The sequence below is a fragment of the Lepidochelys kempii genome, chromosome 26 (assembly GCF_965140265.1).
Source record: "Lepidochelys kempii isolate rLepKem1 chromosome 26, rLepKem1.hap2, whole genome shotgun sequence".
Lineage (NCBI taxonomy): Eukaryota > Metazoa > Chordata > Testudines > Cheloniidae > Lepidochelys > Lepidochelys kempii.
In genome coordinates this window covers 4,619,203-4,625,130 of record NC_133281.1, presented here as the reverse complement: position 1 = coordinate 4,625,130, position 5,928 = coordinate 4,619,203, and positions in this window count along the sequence as shown.

Below are 5,928 nucleotides of genomic sequence, written 5' to 3'. Positions count from 1 at the left end.
CTCTGCAACCATGAGCCCTAGAAATTTCTGTTTAAAAAACAAAACAAAAAGTAAGCTGAGCTTCTCCTATAATACCATGACTCCAAGAGCTGGGCCTTTAAGAAAAGTTCCAAATATTGTGAGATTTGCAATGAAATCACATGGCTTGGCAACACTAACCCACTATGCAGTTGCCTGCTTCATTAACCACCACCCAGATTATCATCGCAGACCAGTACAGAGAACCACTAAGGAACCCACCACTGCTTAGCAACCCTGCTGGGACTACAGAAAGCCACATCATTTAGATCCAGATACAGACATTGCCCCCATTTGAGGCTGCTTGGTTCTGGGGTGTTGTTAGGGCCTTTCTGTGCTTTAACATCAGACAAAGGAGGAATATGAAGGGGTTCACCACAGTACCTCCTCATTGCCAGGCATGGCATGGGTCTCCCTGTACCATGCCCCCTCCCGACAGTCACTGCAGTGGTCTCTTCTCCTGCAGCTTGGCCTTCCAGTCAGGTCACACTTTAGTGCATCCCTTCCAGGGTAACAGAATCCAACCCAGCCGTAGCCAAATGACCTTACATCAGGTCTACCATCTTTTCTTTGAGCACCATGGTCCTTACGCCCCTTACCACAGGGGGTTTCACCCCAGCTTTCTCAGTGGCTGGTAAAGGAACCCAGGCCCTCCCTCTTCTTGCGATTCAAGCCCAGGGATACTGTAGCTAGCAGCCAAGGTCTGCTACCTTCCCAAACCACTTACTACCTCTTTTATCCCACACAGAGGGATAGAACTGCCTGGCTTTATAATCACCTCCCCGGCTGGGCTTCATCATCTGTTAAGCCTGGGTCTCCTGCTCTCTCTGGCAGGTGCTGCCAGGTATGTTAACTTGCCTTGCAGGCCCACATTAACCCCTTCAGGGCCTGTGTGGGATACACGCCCCATCACAAGGAGTTTGGAGAGCCATCAACTGACTGGCAACATGGAGAGTCATAGATGACTGAGATTTTCAAAGCTGTCTTCAGGGGGAGGATTTGGATGGGGCAGCCAAATCCCATCAGTGAGATAGAAAAATTCAGTGTGTATTCATAAACACATCTTTTTAAGATGATATATTCTGCTCCCAGGACCCCAAGTCTTTTATGCTGTAAGAGAGGCCTGGACTGATATCCTGGATCCAAAATCTCTTCAGCTCTGTGGGTGTTCAGGTCTGGAGCTAAATGAATGGCTTTAACAACCACTAGAGTGAAGCAACAAACTCCTCCATCCTTGCCTGTGAGAGGCAAAGCTTAGAAGTGTCAGAAGCATTCAAAAGTCTGACTGCTTCTCCTCCTGGGTCTGCAGAACCACAGTGGAGTCTTGGGCTCTTTCTGGTCCTGTTCAGGCTGAAATTCCCACAAGAGCAGGCTTTTGTAGTGGTAGTTCCACCTCCCGTCTCAGCAGCAACCCTGAAGTGCTGAGGCTGACGTGAAAATGGGAGTGAATGAGGTAGAGGCAGCTGGGACTGGGAGAAGGTGCTTAAACTTCCTCTAATTCCAAAGTCACATGGAGCTTGGTTCAAGTATTCAGTGATGCTTTGAGCTGGTTCTGTTCGGACTGAAATGTTTTGCCCATCCATGATACTGAAACACCTGTGCTTTGGTCGATTCATCCCTGTGTCATCAGGGATGCCCCTAGGCAAAAAGAGTCCAACAGGCAGAGAAATTTCTGTACTATTCCTTCCCTTCCCAACCCCAAACTCCATTCAGATTCATCCTTCAGACCATCCTGAACCAACACCCCTGACAACTGCTGGGCTGGAATGGGCTTTTTATTCTGAAGGAAAATCTGCAATTTTGATTTTTTTCTGTTCTGAAACAGAACAAAACCAGTAACATTTGAAACCTCCCACAAAACAAAATTAAAAAAAAATTGTTTTGGGTAAAATCAAAACACTTCCTTCCGATGTACACTTTTTCAAATTTTTTTAACTTTTTCAAATTTTATATCATTTAACAGGAAACGTTAAAAAATGAACTGAAAGGTTAGTTTGAAACAGCAAATAGAAACATTTATTTTTTTATCAAGGCACTTTTTTCAGGGTTTCGTTTTGTTTTAGTTTGGGGTGTTTTATTTTTCCTAAATGAAATTTTGTCAAAACCCACATGTCTCTATGAAACGTTTCACTTGAGATGAGGCAGCCTTTTCTATCCAGTTCTACCTCTGACTGTGGGATGGGACCATCTCAGCTCTGGGCCTTGTCCAGATGTCCTCGGGCACATGGCGAGATCAATGCCTCGCGGAGGAGTCAAGCTGAGCTGGTTTACGGGCAGTAACAGCCTCACCTCCAGGTTCCTCTCTCAGAGTGGCACTCAGGCTGAAGTTCCTTTAGAAGGGGGCTAGGAGAGAGGAGGCTACTTCAGTACAAGGTTTGGGGGAGAAACTTGGCTTTGTTCAGTAGTGACTCATCTCCCCAGCTGTGACTCCAAGCGCTGCTGCCACAGCCAAACATAGGTGTTGGATTTGTAACGTTTTTGTGGGGCCCAGGCATCAGGGGTGAAGCCCCCAATGGAGAGTAAGGGGCAAAGCATACATAGGAGTCTGGAAGGGGATGTGAAGCCTTCTAGGTAGGCATGGCATGATGCTGGGGCAGCCAGGCCAAATTTGAGAGGCATTGCAATCCTGCGTGCCAGATTGCAACATTACTCAGATTTGGCCTGGCCTCCCCTCCCTCTGGGAGTTGTGACCCCAGGTCACAATGCCACTCATATTTGGGGCTAATCTGGGCTCCCTCCTTAACAAAATTCTGCTTGCACCCCTGGTTCAAACATTAGTGGGGCTTTCCAGAAGAGTGGTGGGGCTTGAGCCCCATGGACCAATACAACCCAATGCCTATGCAGCCAAACAAACCAGAGTCAGGAACATCCCAAACCCCTGTCAATTCCTTTCTTTTCCTAGGCTAGCTGCTCCTCCAGGAACCTGCCTGCAAAGACCCCATGCATGATGGCATCTCTAAGTGGGTCAGGGCCCTGAATCCAGCCAAGTCCCAGATCCTGTGTACATCCCTCATGTATCAGGGTAAGCCATGCGCGTGATTGAGGCCCTTCTGGCTGACTGCTCATTTTGGGAGTGCTGGGCCGCTGGGCCGAGGTTAACAGCTCACACTCAATTTTCCTGCAGGATCCTTGGAATTAAACCTGACAGCTTTTAACTAACACAAGTTATTTGGTTCCCTAAAGCACGGATGGGGTAACAGAGGCTGCACTGAGAAACTCTCCTCCCTTTTTCCAGTCTCCTGTTCTTTCCTTCCCACTCTCTCTCCCCCGCATCTTTTCCCATCCTCCCCTTCCTTCAGCATCCACTCTCTCCCTCTCTCTCCCCCGCCCTCTCTCTCTGTCCTCTGGGAGTAATCATCTCCTCCACCTTCTGCCATCCTTTTTACCCCTGCCCATATAAGCCTTGTGTCTCGGGGCAAAGAAAGAAGGAAATCCCTTGTGACAGAGTTCTGGGGATCAGCAACTGAACCAGCACCCTGGTCACTGTTTAACCAATTAGGCCCCCGGGAAGGTAGGGGCTGATTAAGGAGCGGAGTTCCTGATTACCAGATCAGATTGGGGCTGGGTTGCTAATGAACTAATCAGCCCATTAACAAGGAAACTGGCTAAAAGAGCACCGGAAAGAAGGGGGTGGGGTTAGCAGAAGACAGAGAAAAGCTAGCAGGGCCTGAGAAAAGGGAGACCTTTGGGAGGAGATGCCTTTTCTTTCCCCACTTGGAAAAGGGGCAGTAAAACTGAACGACATTTGTAGCTCACGAAAGCTTATGCTCAAATAAACTGGTTAGTCTCTAAGGTGCCACAAGTACTCCTTTTCTTTTTGTGAATACAGACTAACACGGCTGTTACTCTGAAATTGTAAATACTGGGACTACACTGAGCAAAACCCTTAAATAACCTGCATCTTGGTATCTACATGAAAGCAGGACTCTGGGCACTCTGGGCGAAACAAAGGGGATGGGAGCAGTGGGCAGGACCCCGTCACATCCCTCCCTGCCCCTTGGAAGGGGAAGCAGTTGAAACGGCAGCAGCGAGGTGCAACGAAGGACAATGCGTCTTGATCATCCCCATCTTTTTCATTTCATGTATCAGGTTTATCACTGTGGTGCCTCTGGGCCCACCAAGAATGGGGCCCCGTTGTGCTAGGTGCTGTACAAACATAAAATAAGGATGTGTCTACACAAAAAAAGCTACCTGATCCGGCTTGAATCCAGTTAGCAGAGGTAACAATAGCAGCGAAGATAGAGCAGCACAGGCTTCAGTGCAGGTAGTATAAGCCCAGCACTGATCTTGGGTCCAGAGTTGGCTCGCTAGCCTGCACTGTGCTGTCTTCGTTTCTACTATTACCCGCGCTAACTGGGTACAAGCTAGCTCGGGTAATCCAGCCTATGCCCAGCTTTTGCTGTGTAGACAGATGCTAAAACAGAGTCCCTGCCCCGAAGAGCTTACAGTCTAAGATAGACAAAAAGTACGGGAAAGGGGTAGAACGCACAAACCGAGTGAACGATGCGATGGGGGCAAACGTTATGCGAGTGCCACAATGTTTTCTTTTGTTTTGCTTTGTTATGTCAACCCTTCTGGCGGGGTTGGGTTAGGAGAGGGTGAGCTGGATGGATCCTCCTCTTAATCTCAAACCAAAAATAATGGAACTGGCTGACAAATACCTTGTGGGGAGCAAGGAAGATGATATCATGGCCTCTTCACTCAGGGCTTAGCTTAATAACAGAGCCACTCTCTGCCCATGCATGTGTACCCTGCACTGTTGCAGCGAGACCCTCATGATTACCAGGAACTCCCCCAGCTGAGCCAGGTCCGGGGGCGGGGGCTGCATTTAAGCTGGTCTCTGTGACTATCTTGCAGGTCATGCCGTGGCGTGCTGGTTTGCCAAGGCGGTAGCTGAGCAGGCTTTTTGACAGTAAGTGCATGGGAGTGCATGCACGTCCCAGCAGAGTCCCAGGTAACCATGCTGAGCAGGTTTCAGAGTAACAGCCCTGTTAGTCTGTATTCGCAAAAAGAAAAGGAGGACTTGTGGCACCTTAGAGACTAACCAATTTATTTGAGCATAAGCTTTCGTGAGCTACAGCTCACTTCATCGGATGCACACCGTGGAAAGTGCAGAAGACATTATATACACACAGAGACCATGAAACCTGCTGAGCAGGTTTGCCGGCTAATTGCCACGTGTCATCTACCAGTGCAACTGGAAGAATCAGATATTAGCCCATTATTTCCCCCAGTGTATTTCTCCTGCAAATCCCCAGACACCGCCTTGCACTATGCTGCCCATATAGTGAAGGGCATGTATTTATTTCAGCGTATGGCGAACTACAGTATAACCTACAGGTTTCCTAGAGATGCCAGAGCTGGATTTCCAAGGGCTCAGCATCTTCAGTCAGGAACCCGTTTCCAGTGCAGCTCAGCTCCCATTTATGCCTGGCCAGAATTAAAGCAGTGCTCAGTACCCAGCAGCCCCCACAGCAAAATTTACCCCTCAGTGAAGGGAAAGGACTTGCACTGGATGGGTGACTGGAGGGCCAGCCATTGGCACAGGGATGGCTGGGATGAACCATCTTTTGCCCCCTTAACTGCTTTGTCCGGGTGTCAGAGAAGCTACCATGCACTCTTCCATGCTCTCTAGAAGATTTAACACCCTGCCCAGTGTCACACCCACCATGAGCTGGAGGGAACGTCTACCGACTCTGCTCCTCAGTTGGCCAGGAGAGGTTGCAATGGTGACCTCTCTCCCCCACTGTCCTGGGTTTCTTTTTGCAGATGCCTCTCCCAGAGACAAGAGACTGAAAAGCAGGGCATCCACATGGGCCGGCACAGTACAGCCACTCGGATGCTGAGCCGTGGCCTTCTTTACCTGTTGCTTCTTCTTTAGCTGGAATAGAATTAACAGGCTAAGTGGCT